The following is a 20,268-nucleotide window of genomic DNA, read 5'->3' as shown; positions in this document are numbered from 1 at the left end:
AGAAACTATTGTTGACTCTGTGTTGATTGAAGTTATTTGAGGCACATATGTCATAATAGTATATGAAAGAATTGGCAAGTGAGCCAACAAATCATCTAAAAGATGATGCTCACTTGTACTAGATTTTGGCTTCCCCAACAGAGTTAAAGTAGGGGAATCAGGAATTGAAGTGTTTATCATATCCACTTCCAGAGAGTTTGTTGGTGAGTATGGTATTTCAGAGGCTTCTATTATAAGAGATTTTGGTTGTGACTCCACATTTATTGGAGCCACCTCAATCTGAATTTGAGAAAGTGCAGGGACTGTGTCTTTAGCACCAGTTTGTACTGTGTGTGTGCCCTGTGCATCCCCAATTATTTTGGATTTCTTCTTTCTTGTGTAAGTTTGGGGTGAGCTTGTGTCCCTAACCCTTTTGGCCTATGCTCTTGGCTGAGAGCTTTGTTCAATAGCCACATCCTTTTGGGAGGCTGCAGCTAGAAGTGGACTTTTGTCCTTTTTAAGCACTGCAGTTTGTCCTTTTTAAGCACTGCAGTTTGTTGGGAAACTGCAGTGTGGCTAGGTTGGGATTCACTCAACTCTCCAACCTTATCCTTGGGGTTTCTTTGATGTTCACCCCTTCCCTCACCTAACTGACCCTCCTTCACACTCCCCTCTTTGGCTTTGGTAGATTTTTCAACCAATACCTTTTGAGAGATACCAGAGGGGGTCTTCTTTGACTTGGATTTAGAAATTGTAGTTGATTTGACAGCTTTGGTAGGCAACTGTTTGGTCATTGTCACAGTTGCCATAGCTACTCCTGAACTCAAAAAAATTGAGGAAATTGGAATAGTTGAGGGTATGGATGAACTTACCTCACTTACCTGAGGTGTCTGCATTACAGGAAAGTAGAACATTGGCACATCCCTATGATGGTTGGCTCTGTTCAAATCTGCAATGATTCTTCTCTCTTGAACCCAACAAGCTAATTTGTTGTTTGAGTTCTCAAGTACAATCTCTTGACAAAGATGGTTAGCCAATATCATGAAAAATCTAGCATAATATACATTATTTCCCCTTTTGGCTAACTCACCTAGTTTAAAACCAAACTCATACAAAACAAGGTCACTGAAATTGTAAAATTTATCTGTAACTAGCATGTTAAGCATGGAAATGTTCACAGAATCAAAATTACTGACTTTTCCAGAGAAAACTTTAGTCACAATATCACACATGAAACTCCATTCCTTCCTAAGACCTAATCTTCTAATCTCACTTAGCTTAGTAGTAGGAAGTGCATAATGCATGGAATTAAGCATATTGATAATATCAGTGTCAGTGTGTGGTGAAGTTACATTATCATCAGGAATTTTGAAACATGCTTTTATCACATCACTATTGATACAGAACTCATTACCTTTGATAGTTAGAGTGATGGTTTTGTCAGTAGAGTTGTAGATTGCAGTGGTCCACATCTCTTCAACAACTTCACAGTAAATTGTGGGTGATTCAAGCATGACATAACTTAACTTGCAGTTCTTCACGAAGTCCATCATCTTGTGATAGTCTTCTGATTGCTGAATACCCTTATTGACCAAAGCAGTGAAGTTGTTCTTCTCATAAATGAACCCAGTCTGAGACATGATCTTTACTACAGGTGCCATTGTTAGAGAATGAAAGCTTGAAGAGAAAGAGGATATTTGCTTAAGAGAGAATAAAATAAAAGCAGTTGAATTTGAGAATGATAAAAGAAAATAATTAGAATGAAACAAGCTTTTATACTATCTCAAAAATAACGGATGAAAATAATAAAGAAAAGTAAATTACCCAATAGAAATTGCCTAAATTAGCCGTTTAAAAATAAACTGTAAAAATTCCACTCATTATCCGTCGTGTAATGCTTACAAACTGTAAGTATACTCGATGGATAATGTTCAGGGAATTAACGGTTAAGATTTAGACACTTCGACAGATGAGGATAAACTGTTATCCGTCGAGTTTTAAAAGATTCCAGAAAAGTAATTGATTTTTATTTGCACATAGTATATCGACGAATGACTCAACTCGATGGATAATGGTCATCCGTCGAGATGCAAATTTTGACTTAGCCAAAATTTCACTCATGACTAAAAATCAGTTAAATTTCTGGTTACATGTCAACTTGCAAAATAACTCAGATAGATTCAAGAGTAATTAAGCATACCTAACTCACTTACCAACCTAGAAAAGGTGGATTCATCCAGTGGCTTGGTAAATATATCTGCAAGTTGCTTCTCACTTGGAACAAAATGTAACTCTACAGTACCATTCATTACATGTTCCCTTATGAAATGGTACTTGATGTCTATGTGCTTTGTCCTTGAATGTTGCACTGGATTTTCAATGATGGCAATTGTACTTGTATTATCACAGAAAATAGGAATCCTCTCAACTTGCAAACCATAGTCTAGCAATTGATTTTTCATCCATAAAATCTGTAACAGCAACTGCCAGCAGCAATATATTCAGCTTTAGCTGTGGAAGTAGAAACTGAATTTTGCTTTTTACTGAACCGGGACACAAGCTTGTTTTCTAGAAATTGACAAGTTCCTGTTGTGCTTTTTCTATCAATTCTGCAACCTGCATAATCTGCATCTGAATAACCAGTTAGATCAAAACCAGAATCTCTAGAATACCAAATGCCAAGTTTTGGTGTTCCCTTGAGATATCTGAAAATTCTCTTAATAGCTATCAAGTGAGACTCTCTAGGATCAGCCTGAAATCTAGCACATAAACATGTAGCAAACATTATATCTGGCCTACTAGCTGTTAAGTACAGAAGTGAGCCAACCATGCCTCTATAGCTTGAAATATCCACAGACTTTTCAGTAGTGTTTAGTTCAAGCTTAGTTGCAGTGGCCATGGGAGTTTTTGCAGATGTGCAATCCATTAGATCAAACTTCTTTAAAAGATCAAAAATATATTTAGTTTGACTAATGAATATTCCATCACTAACTTGCTTAACTTGTAAACCAAGAAAGTAAGTTAGTTCTCCCATCATACTCATTTCATACTTACTTTGCATCAGTTTGGCAAACTTTTTACAAAGTTTCTCATCTGTAGAGCCAAAAATAATATCATCTACATAGATTTGAACAAGTATGCTAAAGCCATTAATATTTCAGAAAAATAAATTTTTATCTACAATACCTCTTGTGAAGTGATTTTCCAAAAGGAACTTTGATAAAGTGTCATACCAGGCTCTAGGTGCTTGCTTCAGTCCATAAAGTTCTTTCAGTAGATAATAGACATATTCTGGAAAATTTGGATCTTCAAAGCCAGGAGGTTGACTAACATACACTTCTTCCTCCAAATCTCCATTCAGAAAGGCACTTTTGACATCCATTTGATAGACCTTGAAATTGGCATGGGCTGCATAGGCTAAGAAGATTCTGATGGCTTCAAGTCTTGTAACAGGAGCAAATGTTTCATCAAAATATATTCCTTCTTGCTGGCAATAGCCTTTAGCAACCAATCTGGATTTGTTCCTTACTACTATGCCATTTTTATCCATCTTGTTTCTGAATACCCATTTGGTGTCTATTGGATTCTTTCCTTTAGGCTTGGGTACCAGCTTCCAAACTTTATTCCTTTCAAATTGGTTTAGCTCCTCCTGCATAGCTAAAATCCAATCAGGATCTAACAACGCTTCTTCTACCTTCTTTGGTTCTTCCTTTGACAGAAAGCTGCTGTATAGACATTCTTCCTGAGTTGCTCTTCTTGTTTGAACTCTAGAGGAAATATCACCAATAATCAGTTCAAATGGGTGATCTTTTGTCCATTTCCTTGGTTGAGGTAGATTAGATCTAGATGAAGAGACCTCAATGTTGTCTTGATGTGTGATTGAGTTTTGATTGCTAGAAACTCCCCCTGAGTTTGTGGATCTTTGATTTGAGAAAGGGGTACTTTCTATGGGTAATCTGCCTTGACTTCCTGCTCCTTTTGATAACCCGATGGATGGTGAATTTTGAGTACCGACGGATGAGGCGGGTTGTCTACCGACGGATGAAGCATTTTGTAACTCGACGGATGTTGAGTTTTGTACTTCATTGGTGGTAGATTTGTCTGCATTATCCTTAGACACTGTTTCTTGATCACTTTCATCATCACTTCCATCACTGACCATCTCAACATTGTCGAATTTGAGGCTCTCATGGTAATCTCCATCTTTCAGTCCTTCAATCTTTTTATCATCAAACACAACATGTATAGATTCCACAACAATGTTGGTTCTTAGATTGTAGACTCTATATGTTTTACCAACAGCATATCCAACAAAAATTCCTTCATCTGCTTTAGCATCAAACTTCCCATTTTGATCAGTTTGATTTCTCAGAATATAGCATTTACAGCCAAAGATATGAAGAGAGTTTAGAGTTGGCTTATTGTTCTTGAACAATTGATAAGGAGTCATGCATCTTGCTTGATTAATCAGAGAGATGTCCTGAGTGTAGCATGTAGTGTTTACAGCTTCAGCCCAGAAATATATTGGTAGTTTTGATTCTTCAAGCATTGTCCTTGCAGCTTCAATAAGAGATCTGTTATTTCTTTCCACTACTCCATTCTGTTGTGAAGTCCTTGCTGCTGAAAACTCATGCAAGATCCCATTTTCCTCACAAAATGCTCTCATGACATAGTTCTTGAACTCAGTTCCATTGTCACTCCTGATTCTTCTAACTTTGAAATCAGGATGATTGTTAACTTGCCTTATGTGATTGATGATGATTTCACTAGCCTCATCTTTAGACTTTAGGAAATATGTCCAAGAGAACTTTGAGAAATCATCTACAATTACTAGGCAAAATCTTTTCTTTGAAATTGACAATATATTGACTGGTCCAAACAAAACCATGTGAAGCAGTTGCAGAGGCTCTTCAATTGCTGAATCAAGTTTCTTCCTGAATGATGCTTTGATCTGCTTCACTTTTTGGCAGGCATCACACAGTCCATCCTTTGTAAACTCCACTACATGAATGCCTCTTACTAGTTCTTTCTTTACCAGCTCATTCATGGTCTTGAAGTTTAAATGGGATGGCTTCTTGTGCCATAGCCAACTTTCATCTTGACTTGCTTTGCTGAGAAGACAAGTTACAGATTCTGCTTTAGTTGAGTTGAAGTCAGCTAGGTATACATTTCCTCTTCTCACACCAGTGAGAACCACTTTGTTGTTTTGATTATTAGTCACAACACAGGCTTCTTTGTTGAAGGTTACTGAGTTGCCTTTGTCACAAAGCTGGCTGATACTCAACAGATTGTGTTTGAGACCATCCACTAAGGCAACCTCTTCAATGATGACATTGTCCTATGAAATCAAGCTATATCCCACAGTATAACCTTTGCTGTCATCTCCAAAAGTAATACTTGGGCCAGCTCTCTCCTTAAACTCTGTGAGCAGGGTAGAATCACCAGTCATGTAATAACCCCAAAATTTTCAACTTTTTGTAACCCTTGTGAATAGTGTTTTAGCTGAATGAGAAAACTTTTCACGCCACACTATGTAGGGGTTCTGTTATGGATATTCTGGGATATTATTAGTACTCTATGTAGTATATAAGTGTATGTAAAGATCGTCAGAATCCAATTCCGAACACTTTGGTTTTTCCCGGAAATCCACAAGATACGGAGAGAATTGAGTATAAGGTAACAGGATAAAAAGGATTTAAATTAAAGGATTATAATAGAGGATCATAAAAAGGAATATAATGTATTGAGAAAGGTTAAGGGAAACTAAGTAATAAGATCCCGGGTATGATCCTTCAAACGATAAACGAGAACGAAAGTTAAGCGAACCGTATAACAGATCAGCGGTCATTAGGCAAACGATTAGGAAGTTAATCAAAGGGATTAGTGGGAATGATGTCATCCAACCAATAGAAAGAGGACAAGGAAGGGAGGATGACATCATGAGGGTGACACAAGCATGACAAGGGAAGGAAGGAGGTGTGGTTGAATGAGAACCACACAAATTCAAGGGCAAGAAGGTAATTGACTAAAGCAAATACAAAAAAAACCAAGCAACCAAGCCAAGTAAATTCATTCTTCATCAAAAATCAAAAAGAACCAAGGCATTAGTTCTTCATTGCTCACGGCTTTTCACTATTCAAAAGGCAAGAAAAATTCAAAATCAAAGATCCAAGCTTCCTAAATTGGTAAGATAATTCCCTAACCATCTTCATGCTTAGTTAGGACTATATCATGAGTTTAAGCCATTAATTCCTTCTCAATCTTCTTCATTTAATCAAAGAAGAAGACTATGAATAGTGTTTTTAAGTTTTTTAACTTAAAGTTTTCTTGTTTTTCTTGAAGATCCAAGCTTTCCTAAGACTTCTCAAAGCTTCTTAAGGCTTCCTAGCTCCTCCCACCACTTCAAGGAAGGTATACCATCTCCAAACCCTAGATCCCTATGTATTATAAGATGATTTTAATTAGTAGGATGATATTGTAGCTTGTTGTGGTGATTTAGAGTTTGGGATTTGGAATGGTAGTGAAATGGAATGGTAAATATTGTGGTTTTGATTAAAAGAACTTAAGTATGATTAAAGTTAAGTTTAGGCATAAGTATGATTGATTAAATTGAATTGGTTGGGGTTGTTATGATGTGATAAGGATGGATGTTGGTTGTAAGTTGTATTTGAGGTTGATTTGGGATGGTTTTGAATGGTTTAAAATATTGGAAATCGCGTAAACATAGCCGTCGTAACGTCCGATTTTCTTTGGACTGTTTTTGTGCATAGCATTAGGACCCGAGAACCCCCTGCTAGATTATGACCACTGCCATGATTAGATAGCTCATGTTACGAGCTTCGTTTTGATATGTAGTTCGTTCGATTCCGATGCACGGTTTAGGAGAAACGACCGTTTCAAGTAACGGCGTTTCGCGAACGAAACTTTTTCCCTCGCCTTACTTTGAAACATAGGTTAAAGACCAAAAAGGGTTAATTAATGTATGAAACATTTATGGTAAGTGTATTAGGCAGTTGGTAAGACACCCGCGAAGGAATCGCCTTAAAACTCGTAAAGGTTAAATTATTAAAAATGGTGGAGCCGAGGGTACCCGAGTGACTTAAGCGAATCAGTGAGCGCAAAACAAGCGTTATAGTCTAAGTTAGTTAAAGTATAGATTTACAAGTGATTTTGGTTTAATTCCAACTTACTTGTTGTTTATAGGTTACCAGACTCGTCCCGAGCCTTTTATCACCCAAGTCGCTCAGGCAAGTTTTCTAACCGTTATAACTGTTGTTGTGATGTATATATGTATTTGCATTATCTTGCGATAGATGCATGTTGGTTAATTAGCAAATGTTGCAATATATTGAAGCATGCTGCTATGGTATATATATATGCATGCCTGTTTCGTATTCTTTCCATATATATCTGTTGATCCAGTTGATAATACCTATGTTACAGGATAGCGGTAATTTGCATATACCCTTAGTACAGGGACCCAAAGGTGAAAATATTTTCTAAAACCGGGAGTCGAGGATCCCGGGTAGATTTTGTATATATGGATATAAATATATATATATATATATACTTATATATATATATATATGGTCATAGTTTTCAAAACTATTAATCGAATAAGGTTTATTCGATAACTTTAACGTTTTTTTATTATTGAATATTATTTCGAATATTCATCCGAGGACTTATGACTCCTTTATTTTATTATTGAATATTATTTTGAATATTCATTCGAGGGCTTATGACTCTTTTATATTATTATTGGATATTACTTGGATATTCATTTGAGGATGTATGACTCCTTTATTTTATGAATATTATTTATAATATTCATTCGAGGTATTATGACTCCGCTTATTACTGCAATATATTCTTTATTTTATTAAAGAATAAGGTGTCAATAATCAAACTTATTTTCGATTATTCAAATAAAGATAATACTTTCATATAAGTATATCTTTGATTATTTAATACTTGTTTCAAGTATAAGTTTTAATACTTCTACTTCAATTATTTTTATAAAGATAATTCTTTGTGGGAATATTATTTAAATAATAATATTCAGACATTTTCTAAATATACTGGGGACTGATTTACTTCATTAAATCAGTTTTACTCCAAACACTCTTTAAAGTGTTTTCGAGTCTTCAAAATGATTTTTAAAAGTTAGAGCGGATCCCAAAACTCATTTTTATATTTAAGATCTTCCTTTTTAAGGGGATTTAAATACTCGCTCAAAACCTGGGGAATCCGGCTCTGTGGTGTATTTTATATTCGCAACAAGGTTGCTGTCTTGGTAAAAGAGTTTTTGATTACTTACCCAATATTCGGGAAGTAAAATTCTTGGAACAAGTTAATCCATTAACAGGCATCGCCTGGGAAATATCGGTGAGTTTTCCTTTTCAACTAGATACGACTTCTTGGTGAAGCCGTATCAACAAGTTTCTACTTGGGGAAAGGGGGAACGAGCTTTACGTTTCAGAGTCATGGATTTCATCTGAACTAGGAGTGGCGTAAGTGGTCGAGTAGCGCCAGCCCAGCCTTATCATATTGGCCCAAATGGTCTGGAAGTTCCGCTAAGGCGGTCCATTCCTTAGGAGTTCAGTGTTCGGTTGACAAGTAAATCCGACAGGTTCTCCTCTACATGTAGAAAATGGTGGGGTTGTACTACTACGACTGATCATCGTAAGTGGTCTTCCTGGCGCGGTAAACTCCCGTAATGAGTTCATCATCCATTTGGATAATTCTGCAACACTACCCGTAGCATTTCGATTGAAAGGCTACTAATGGGTGGTTGCCGAAGCATTGACAGGGTCAAACATTTTTACTGGTGTATCCATTGAATGAAGTATCTAGTAACTTCATCTCTTTTCAAAATATTTCAAAGATCAAATATTTTCAAGTTTTATTTGTGGTCTCATCTATGGGATGACCTCGTGAATCTTATTATACTTCGAACAGTAGTAGTTCAAGTAGATTTAAAAAAAATGGTATAAGTATAGTGAAGTAATTGGTAACTTCATCTTCTTTTAAAACTTATATCCAGTAAGTAATTACCTTACTTACGATAAAGATTCTAGTAAGTATCCATTTAGATACTTATATTATTGTTATCACTATGTATTATCTTGCGAGCTGTAAGGCTCACTCTTGCTTTATTTCTTCATCACACAACAACAGTTAGGAGAGATGGCCAGACTCCAGCAGACCCAGCGCAAGCGCGTGGGAAGCGTCCCGCGTCTTCCCGATGATGTTGTAGCTGCTATAGCTGCAGAGGTAGATCCATTGTAGTTCAGACCATCTACTTTTGAGAATCAAATTATGTATAATTATAACTTGTGGCAGATAATGGCAATTAACTGTAAATTTATCAAGTAATCATTTTGGGTTGTAATAACTTTTAAATGCTGGATTCAAAGACTTGTACTTATTTCAATTTCATCTCTGAGACTATAACGAGTTGTGGTGTGTGTTAGTGTGGGGTCACAGCATGAGGTTATTTATTATTAATTAAGTGAAGTGATATTGTGGAAAGAAAGACCGTGACAACCCGGATCCCCGACCCCGGATCTGGGGGTGTTACAGAAATGGTATCAGAGCTAAGCGTTATAAACCTCAGAGATGATGCGTCGATATAATAACAAACTCACAAAGATAATAAGAACTCTTGCCAAGTTCATGGTCGGACTACTTAAAGTAGTGCTGACAGTTAAAACCCTTACGGGAACCCTTATAAGTATCATGATAGTAACTTAGCTCGTTTAATGTGTAGGCGCCTGAGATAGAGGACCCTGAGATGTTCGAGCGTGAGCATGATGAGGCATTGCTAGATGTTGAGGATCAGGAGGAGCCTGAGACGGAGGTCATTGCTATTTCAGATGAGGAGGACCCCTCAGAGGAGTCAGAGATAGAGGTTATTGCTATTCCAGATGAGGAGGACCCGGATGAGGTCCCAATAGCTGAGGAGCGTGTTGGACCTATGGTAGTGTATGCTGGTATCCCATTACCCACACTTCCGGTGGTCAGAGCCCCTACCCCTCCACCACTATCTTGGATTCCTGATGATGACAGCTCAGAGACCCATACTTCCGAGCCTAGGCAGACCGAGGAGGCACCCTCAGCGGCTCCGGATTCACCACCTCTTGACCCTGCCCACAGGCAGTCTTCGTTAGCTCATGGATATGTTCAGGATGTATTGAGGACCCGAGTGGCTGTTGCCGAGGGCCGACTAGATGAGGCCATGAGGGAGTTGGATGCAGAGAGGGCGGGTAGGCGTACCCGAGCTTATGAGACTAGGGCTTCTATACCCCGATCCTTGAGGAGGGAGCTTACGGGGATAGAGCTCACATCCCGAGTGAGGCTCAGATCGCTCCAGGGGGACAGGCATGGCAGGATCTCCAGGCGGCAGGCCGACTATATCTTCCGTCGTGCGATGGAAAGGGTTTGGGAGCTGACCCGCTCCGGTGTGTGATTCAGGATTGATGATGGAATAGTCTAGTTGTCTAGTTAGCCGAGGCCTTAGTAAGAGCCAATTTTCCGGGATAGTTGACTTGTATATAGCATCCCTTTTTCTGACTAGACAGATAGACTCTTGTGTATCACTTTTGGGACAGATGACTGTAGCACTGTTGTACTTTTGACCAGATCAAACTATGTATTTCTCGCATTATGTATATATTTGTTTCCTTTCGGTTCAGTTCCATAGTGACGGGATCACTGTTTTTATCATTATTATTACTGCACTTCGTATTAGAACTTTCTTAAAATAATAGAATTGCGATATACGTTCTCCCCATTATAAGAGCTGTGCAAGGCACAATGTTGTATATGATTATGACCTAACGTTGAATTTTCCCAATAATTGTTTTTATTATTATCAGAATCATGCCGCCAAAAAAGATTGGAACTAGGGCGAACCCTGGATCTGAGGACCAGGGAAGCCATAATCAGGACAATAGAAACCAAGAACACAGTGAAGAGGAAGATGAGGATTATGTGGAACAGGATGACTCCCTATATGAAGAGGAAGAGGAAACATATGATGTTGAGGGATTTGAGATAGAGGCTGAAGAAGGAGAAACCGAGGTTGAGCAACCAGTACCAAACCCAGGCATGGATCCCATGAGCCAGTTCATGCAACTCCTAAGGCAGAATTTGGAACGTCAACCCAACCCACCCCCTCAAGGAAGTAACAATGCAGTGGCAAACTCTTTCAGGGCTTTTAAGTCCCTTAAGCCCCCTGAGTTCCACGGATCAGCCGACCCAGTTGAGGCAAGGGCGTGGTTAAAGGAAATGGAGAAATCTTTTGAGATTTTGAGTACCGAGGAGGCACAGAAGACTGTATTTGCTACCTACCTTCTGAAAGGAGAAGCTAACTACTGGTGGGAGGCCAAGAAAAATATGGAGACAGACGCTATTATAACCTGGGAGAGATTTAGTCAGTTGTTTCTGGGGAAGTATTTCCCGAGGTTTATGGAAAACCAGATGGAGCTCAAGTTCTTGGAGCTAAAGCAGAATAACTTGTCTGTAGCAGAGTACGAAGCGAAATTTACTGAGTTATCAAGGTTTGTGCCGGAGTTTGTGAGCACCGAGGAAAAGAAAGCTAGGAGGTTTCAGCAGGGACTGAAACCGTGGATTCAGAATAGGGTGGCAATCCTTGAGCTTACGGACTATGCCACTCTGGTGCAAAAGGCAACGATTGTAGAAGCCGGAAGTGAACAGATGCAGAAGGAAAGAGAGAAGAAGGGAATAAAGAGGAAAAGTATGAGCATGGGTGGGGGTTCAGCAGGAAGGAGCTTCCCAACTAGATTTAATCGAGGAGCAGTGTCCCTACCGGGAAAGAACACTGGGTTTAAGCGGCCAATGAGCACGAATGTGAGCCAGAGCGGCCAGAAGTCTAGAATGTCTTATTCCAACCAGTCTCGACCCCCGTTGCCAACCTGTAACACTTGTGGAAGAATGCATTCTGGGGAATGTAAGGGAAAGCCAGTAACCTGCTTTAAGTGTGGGCAAGTGGGCCACTATTCTCACAAATGCCCTTCGTCAGCCCCTGCCGTCATTCCAACCACCACTTGTCATCAGTGCGGACGCCCAGGTCATTGGAAGAGGGAATGCCCAATGAACAAACCAGCAGCTTCGGGAGCAAGCAGGGCTGCTTCTAATAAGCCACCTACTGCGAGGACTTTCAACATGACAGTCCAGGATGCTATGAAAGATTCAGATGTGATAGCAGGTACCCTTTCTCTAAATTCAGTCAGTGCAAATGTTTTATTTGATTCGGGAGCAACTAAATCTTTTATATCAAAGGACCTTGCGCGTAAGTTAAGACTTAAGGCTGAACCCTTGATAGAACCCTTACAAGTAGAAATAGCCAATCATGAAATTATTCCTGTTAACCAGATTCACCCCGCCTGTGAGATAGGCATAGGGGAGCAATCTTTCAGTGTTGATCTGATTCCTTTTAAATTAGGGGAGTTTGATGTGATTTTTGGAATGGACTGGCTATCTAGTAACGATGCTCAGATAGACTGTAAAGGGAAGAAAGTTAAGTTAAATATCCCCGGGAAGAAAGAAGTTATATTTAGAGGAAAGAGGCAGACGCAGAAATTTTTGACTATGGCCCAGGCCAAAAGGATGCTACGAAAAGGAAGTGAGGCCTACCTAGCCTATGTGGTGGACACGCAGAAGGAGGTGCCCAACTTACAAGATATTCCAGTAGTCAACGAATTTGAAGATGTATTCCCACAAGACCTTCCGGGATTACCACCCGATAGAGTGATTGAATTTGCTATTGAGTTGGCCCCAGGGACGGCGCCAGTTTCAAAAGCACCTTACCGGTTAGCCCCGTTAGAAATGAAGGAATTAGCTATCCAATTGCAGGAACTCTTGGATAAGGGTATGATAAGACCCAGTGTGTCTCCGTGGGGAGCACCAGTTTTATTTGTTAAGAAGAAAGATGGGAGCATGAGGTTGTGCATCGACTATCGAGAGTTGAACAAGCTAACCATAAAGAACAGGTACCCATTGCCTAGAATAGACGATCTGTTTGACCAGCTAAAGGATGCTGTTTATTTTTCCAAGATCGACCTGAGAACTGGATATCACCAACTAAAGATTAAACCCGAAGATATTTCCAAGACAACGTTCCGTACCAGGTATGGGCATTATGAGTTCTTGGTAATGTCCTTTGGATTAACCAACGCCCCAGCGGCTTTCATGGATTTAATGAATAGAGTATTTAAGAAGTACTTGGACAAGTGTGTGATAGTTTTTATCGATGATATTTTGATCTACTCAAGGACTGAGGCAGAACATGCAGAGCATTTGAGGATAGCTCTAGGAATACTCAGAGAGGAGCAGTTATATGCCAAATTCTCGAAGTGTGAATTCTGGCGGAATGAAGTACAGTTTTTAGGACATGTGATCAATAAAGAAGGAGTATTGGTCGACCCCTCCAAGATAGAGGCGGTCTCAAATTGGGAAAGGCCAACCACACCCACAGAGGTAAGGAGTTTCATAGGATTGGCCGGCTACTATCGAAGATTTGTACAGGACTTTGCGAAGATCGCAGCCCCTTTGACACGACTTACTCGTAAGACAGAGAAGTTTGAATGGACGGAGAAATGCGAGAACAGTTTTCAGGAATTAAAGAAAAGGTTGATAACGGCTCCGGTATTGGCATTGCCGGACGGAAAAGAAGATTTTGTGATATATAGTGACGCGTCACACAAAGGATTAGGATGTGTGCTTATGCAGCACGGTAAAGTTATTGCGTATGCGTCGAGACAACTGAAGGAATACGAGGTTAGATATCCTACTCATGACCTTGAGCTCGCGGCAATAGTATTTGCTTTAAAAATTTGGAGGCACTACTTGTATGGAGAGAAGTGCGAGATTTTTACAGACCATAAGAGCCTCAAGTACATATTTACGCAGAAAGAGCTCAACATGCGCCAGAGGAGATGGTTAGAACTAATTAAGGACTATGATTGTGAGATTCTCTATCATCCAGGGAAAGCCAATGTGGTGGCTGATGCCCTTAGTAGAAAGGAAAGACTCAGAATGATAACGACTTCGGAAGAGTTGATAAGGGATTTTGAGAGAATGGAAATAGAAGTAAAGGTAACCGGAACCGGAACTGAAAAGCTTTTTGAGATCTCAATGCAGCCAGAGTTATTGGAAAAGATCAGATTGTGCCAGGAGAAAATAATGAATGAAGGCAGAGAGTCAATGACTGGAGAGGAGATCCATACTGAGAAAGATGATAAAGGGATAATGAGGTACTCCTACCGAATTTGGGTTCCGAATGTTCAAGAACTTAAAGACGAGATTTTGGATGAAAGCCATAGTTCAAGGTATTCCATTCACCCGGGAAGTACCAAGATGTATAGGGATTTGAAGGAATATTACTGGTGGCCCAACATGAAGAGGGACGTAGCAGAATGGGTAAACAAGTGTTTGACTTGCCAAAGAGTAAAGGCAGAGCACCAGAGACCCAGTGGACTTTTGCGACCCCTGGAGATTCCCGAATGGAAATGGGAACAGATGGCGATGGATTTTGTTGTAGGCTTGCCAAGGACGAAAGCCAATCACGACGCCATTTGGGTAATTATAGACCGACTGACAAAGTCAGCTCATTTCATTCCTATCAATGAAAGATACACAGTCGATAGACTGGTGGACATTTACCTTAAGGAAATAGTGACGCGACATGGAGTCCCAGCGTCCATTGTCTCAGACCGAGACCCCAGGTTCAACTCCAGATTTTGGAGGAGCTTTCAGGAATGTGCGGGGACCAAGTTAAATATGAGTACCGCGTACCATCCCCAGATGGATGGACAGAGTGAAAGGACCATCCAGACACTAGAGGATATGTTGAGAGTCTGTGCAATAGACCTTAAAGGAAGTTGGGATGATCACTTGCCGTTGATCGAGTTTTCTTATAACAATAGCTTTCATGCTAGCATCGGAATGCCGCCTTATGAGGCCCTGTACGGAAGAAGGTGTCGATCTCCCTTATACTGGGATGAAGTAGGGGAGCGGAAGATGCTCGGACCCGAAGTGGTCCAAAGGACCAAAGATATAGTGGATCTTATCAGAGGGCGACTTGTAGCAGCCCAAGACAGACAGAAGAAATATGCAGACCTAGCCCGAAAGGACAAGGAATATGAAGTAGGGGACTTAGTACTGTTGAAAGTATCCCCTTGGAAGGGATTAATGAGGTTCGGAAAGAAAGGAAAACTAAGCCCAAGATACATTGGACCTTTTGAGATATTAAGACGAATTGGAAAGTTAGCTTACGAGCTAGCCCTACCCCCTAATTTGCAACAAGTTCATAATGTGTTCCATGTGTCAATGCTAAGGAGGTATCATCGGGATGCCAGGCACATAGTGGAGTACGAGCAGGTGGATATGCAGCCAGATCTAACTTACGTGGAGAAGCCAGTAAGGATTATGGATAAGAAGGAGCAGGTGCTTCGGAACAAAGTGATCAAGCTAGTCAGAGTACTATGGCAGAATCATAACGTGGAAGAATCAACTTGGGAACTAGAGAGCACAATGCTAGAAAAGTACCCCCATTTATTTTCTGTTTGATTCCGGGACGGAATCCTTTTAAGGAGGGGAGACTGTAATAACCCCAAAATTTTCAACTTTTTGTAACCCTTGTGAATAGTGTTTTAGCTGAATGAGAAAACTTTTCACGCCACACTATGTAGGGGTTCTGTTATGGATATTCTGGGATATTATTAGTACTCTATGTAGTATATAAGTGTATGTAAAGATCGTCAGAATCCAATTCCGAACACTTTGGTTTTTCCCGGAAATCCACAAGATACGGAGAGAATTGAGTATAAGGTAACAGGATAAAAAGGATTTAAATTAAAGGATTATAATAGAGGATCATAAAAAGGAATATAATGTATTGAGAAAGGTTAAGGGAACCTAAGTAATAAGATCCCGGGTATGATCGTAACTTCACCTCTTTTCAAAATATTTCAAAGATCAAATATTTTCAAGTTTTATTTGTGGTCTCATCTATGGGATGACCTCGTGAATCTTATTATACTTCGAACAGTAGTAGTTCAAGTAGATTTAAAAAAAATGGTATAAGTATAGTGAAGTAATTGGTAACTTCATCTTCTTTTAAAACTTATATCCAGTAAGTAATTACCTTACTTACGATAAAGATTCTAGTAAGTATCCATTTAGATACTTATATTATTGTTATCACTATGTATTATCTTACGAGCTGTAAGGCTCACTCTTGCTTTATTTCTTCATCACACAACAACAGTTAGGAGAGATGGCCAGACTCCAGCAGACCCAGCGCAAGCGCGTGGGAAGCGTCCCGCGTCTTCCCAATGATGTTGTAGCTGCTATAGCTGCAGAGGTAGATCCATTGTAGTTCAGACCATCTACTTTTGAGAATCAAATTATGTATAATTATAACTTGTGGCAGATAATGGCAATTAACTGTAAATTTATCAAGTAATCATTTTGGGTTGTAATAACTTTTAAATGCTGGATTCAAAGACTTGTACTTATTTCAATTTCATCTCTGAGACTATAACGAGTTGTGGTGTGTGTTAGTGTGGGGTCACAGCATGAGGTTATTTATTATTAATTAAGTGAAGTGATATTGTGGAAAGAAAGACCGTGACAACCCGGATCCCCGACCCCGGATCTGGGGGTGTTACAAGTCATGTGTCTTGAACAGCCACTTTCTAAGTACCAAAGATTCTTTCTGTTTCCCTGCACACATCAAAATCAAATCAAGTTGATTTTGGTACCCAAGTTTCCTTGGGTCCTGCCTTGTTAGCTTTCTTCTTCTGTTTCTTACGTCTTAACTCATTTGACTTAGAAATTTCAGATTCTTCCTTAGTCATTTGGGTTGGGCCTTTGAAACCATTTAATGCAACAGAATTATCATGCATATTATGGCTAACAGGAAATGACATGCTTGGTGCAAACATGTTATTCCAGTAAGGCATGCTAAATGGCATTTGAGGCATATTGTATGCAGCATAATATGAATTAGGTGCAAATGGCATATTAGCAAACTGTGCATTCATGTTCTATGTAGGCATAGCATTAACAGGCATGGCATTCATATTAGGAAATTCAGGCTGAACAGACATGGGAGTAGGCATGACAGATTTGCAATTAACAGACAAATGATTTACACTACCACACTTGACACAGAATTTTCTAGGGGCATATTTATCAGGTGTGTAGTTATTGTGTTTGTTAATCCCTACTTTACCATTCCTGTTGTTTTTCTTTTTAGTATCTGTTTTTACCTCTATTTTCTCAAGTCTGTCACTTTACTGTTTGACAGTCATGTGACCAACATTAGCCTTTTTCCCTTTCTTAGCTTGACTTGACTCTCCTGAAACAAAGTTTTTGAAAACAGAACCATTCTTATCATTTAGCTTGATTAATTTGGCTTTGCTAATGGGTTTGCTTACAGCCGACGGATGAGGATTTTTATCATTCGACGGATAACACCTTTTGTTATCCGACGGATAGTCCTCATCATCCGTCGAGTCTACATCTGTCAGCAACCCATCTACCAAAATAGGTTCTAGTTTCTCTTTATTCTTTTTCCAGGCTTCATCACAAAAAGACTCAATTCCTTGAACTTTGGTGATTTGAGCATGAACATCCCTGGATGTTTTCCATGCTTTAATCACCTCTTGTTCACGCTCGAGCTGCTTCTTCAAAATTTCTTCCTTTTTCAAGGACTCAGTTAATTCCTCCTTGGCAATCTTACACTCAATTTTTAGTTTCTCAAACTCAACAAACTGAGACTCAAGCACATTATTCCTCTCACTTAAAAACAAGTTATTTTCTTTGATTTTAGCATTTTCTTTAGTGAGAGACTTAAGTGTAACACGCAAATGATACAATTCTGTAGACATGTCATTTATTACATCATTACACTCAGCTTTAGATAAATATGCAAGGTTTATAGTGATTACCTGATTGCTTGAGGAACTTGTCTATGTTTCATCAGACTTGGCCATTAGGGCTAGATTGACATAGCTGACATCTTCATCTTCATCCAAACCATCAGCTGCCCAGTCACTCTTGTGTAATGAAAGCCCTTTCCTTTTGTTTGAGTAGATCAAAGTATTTTTGCTTATAATCCACAGACTCAAACCTTTTCTTACTGGAATCTGACTTTCTAAACTCATTTACAAAATGCCCTGCCAAGCCACATTTGAAACATTTGAATTTTGACTTATCCACCATGTTTCTATTTGGCTTGGCTGCTCCAAAGTTCTTCTTGAACTTGAGCTTGGAAAATCTTCTTGAAAGAAATGCTAGGTGCTCATTAATGTCCTCCATGTCATCTTGTCTCAATGAATCTTCACTTTCAGCTAGCCCCTTACCCTTATTCTCACAAACCTTTGAAGTTGATTCTACAGCTTCCATCTTCACTTCCTTCTCCTTTTCCAGATCAGAAACTAGTGCAATGGATCCTCCTTTCTTCTTTCCTTTCTCCATTCTTTCATCCTGCTCTATCTCAAGCTCATAGGTCTTCAGAATGCCATACAGTCTCTCCAAAGTAAACTCCTTATAATCTTGTGAGTTTCTCAATGAGACTGTCATTGGTTTCCATTCCTTTGGAAGAGATCTGAGAAATTTCATATTGGAGTCTTTAGTCTGTAGACTCTTCCATGCAACTTAAGAGCATTTAGTAGTTTTTGGAATCTACTAAAAATGTCAGTGAGTGACTCACTTTCTTCATTGTAAAAATGCTCATATTGCTGAATCAAGAGCTGCATTTTATTTTCTCTTACTTGTTCAGTGCCATCACAAATTATCTGTATTGTGTCCCAAACTTCCTTGGCAGTTTTGCAGTTGATAATATTATCAAACATGTCTACATCGACTCCATTGAACAAAATGTTCATGGCCTTTTTATCCTTCCTGACTTGTTCAATGTCAGGGTCAGACCATTTGTGCCTTGGCTTTGGAACAGATGGCTCGTTTCCTGTTGCAGCTCTTATTGGAACATGAGGATCTCTTTCTATGCAGTCCACATAGGCCTCATCTTGAGAAAGCATATGAAGATGCATCTTTACCTTCCAATGATGGTAATTATCTTTATCAAGAAAAGGAATCTTGACTCCAACATCTTTCTTGTTCATCTTGCTGAATTGTTTTGATCTTTAAACTCTTTGTAGATTAAGAGTTTGCTCTGATACCAATTGTTAGTCCCTTAACAATGTAGCAAGAATTACAGAAGGGGGGTTGAATGGAATTCTTGAACCTTTTTCTTGAAATAAAAAAGTTCAACTCGATGTCCTAAGTCCAATCATGTATTAGGATTTAGGAATAACTTTTTATGTAATCTGTTTTGATTTCATTGATATTAATAAAAGACTTGTTTTGTTTTTATTACGGGCTCTATCTATTTAAGTATTTAAATAAGATATACCATAGTTTAGAGTAAAGCTTTTTATGGATTATGATGAGATCATAATAGTGAGACCTAAAAAGATGATAACTCTAAACTTAAATAGTTCCTGGTCATAGGATTACTAACTGTTAATTAATAATCCGCAAAGATCGGTACATACTATGTTTGCTTCATTATGAAGGATGTCTGTTCTCATAGACATTTGTGTGGTGACACTATAGCTAGTATGTAGGTGCTTATTATAGAATAAGTTCACTGAACATGACTCGCACAGCTGAACAACTGATGGAGTTCACTCACGTGTCAGCAGTTATTCACATAGTGATAGTTGTACAAGTATCCTTAGACTTGAGGTCATCATAGTCATCTTGTGTACACTGAACTATGCTTTGGTTTAGTTCTTAGTCTCCAGGGACAATTATTAGGGCTCTACTGGGTATAGGAATTTGTACACGAAGATAGTGTATGATCAATAAAGGATCTACCCCTTCCAGTGAAGGAAGCGAATGTTCAAGGCTGATCCACTTATGCTAGTTCAGGAATCTCTGGCCAGAGTGAATGAAATTAGAAAGGAGTTTCTAATTTGCATAGAACTACGCATAGTAATTGGTAAGCAAGTGATTAAATTAGATAGGCTTGACACGAGATCCATGCCTTGTATTTAATCGGGACATTGTAGGGTAGAAGAAGTTTATTGTACGGTAACTATTCACTGAATAGGTTCTTGGTATTCTAAGCAGTGAATTCATATTATCCGGATAGTCGCGATATGCTGAGAAGTATCCCTCACGATGTAGAATAAATGTGATTAATTAATTAATCATATTTAATAAATTAGAGAATTTATATAAATAATGATA

The sequence above is a fragment of the Apium graveolens genome, chromosome 2 (genome assembly GCF_009905375.1).
Source record: "Apium graveolens cultivar Ventura chromosome 2, ASM990537v1, whole genome shotgun sequence".
NCBI classification, from domain to species: domain Eukaryota; kingdom Viridiplantae; phylum Streptophyta; class Magnoliopsida; order Apiales; family Apiaceae; genus Apium; species Apium graveolens.
Note: the sequence above shows the minus strand (reverse complement) of the source record.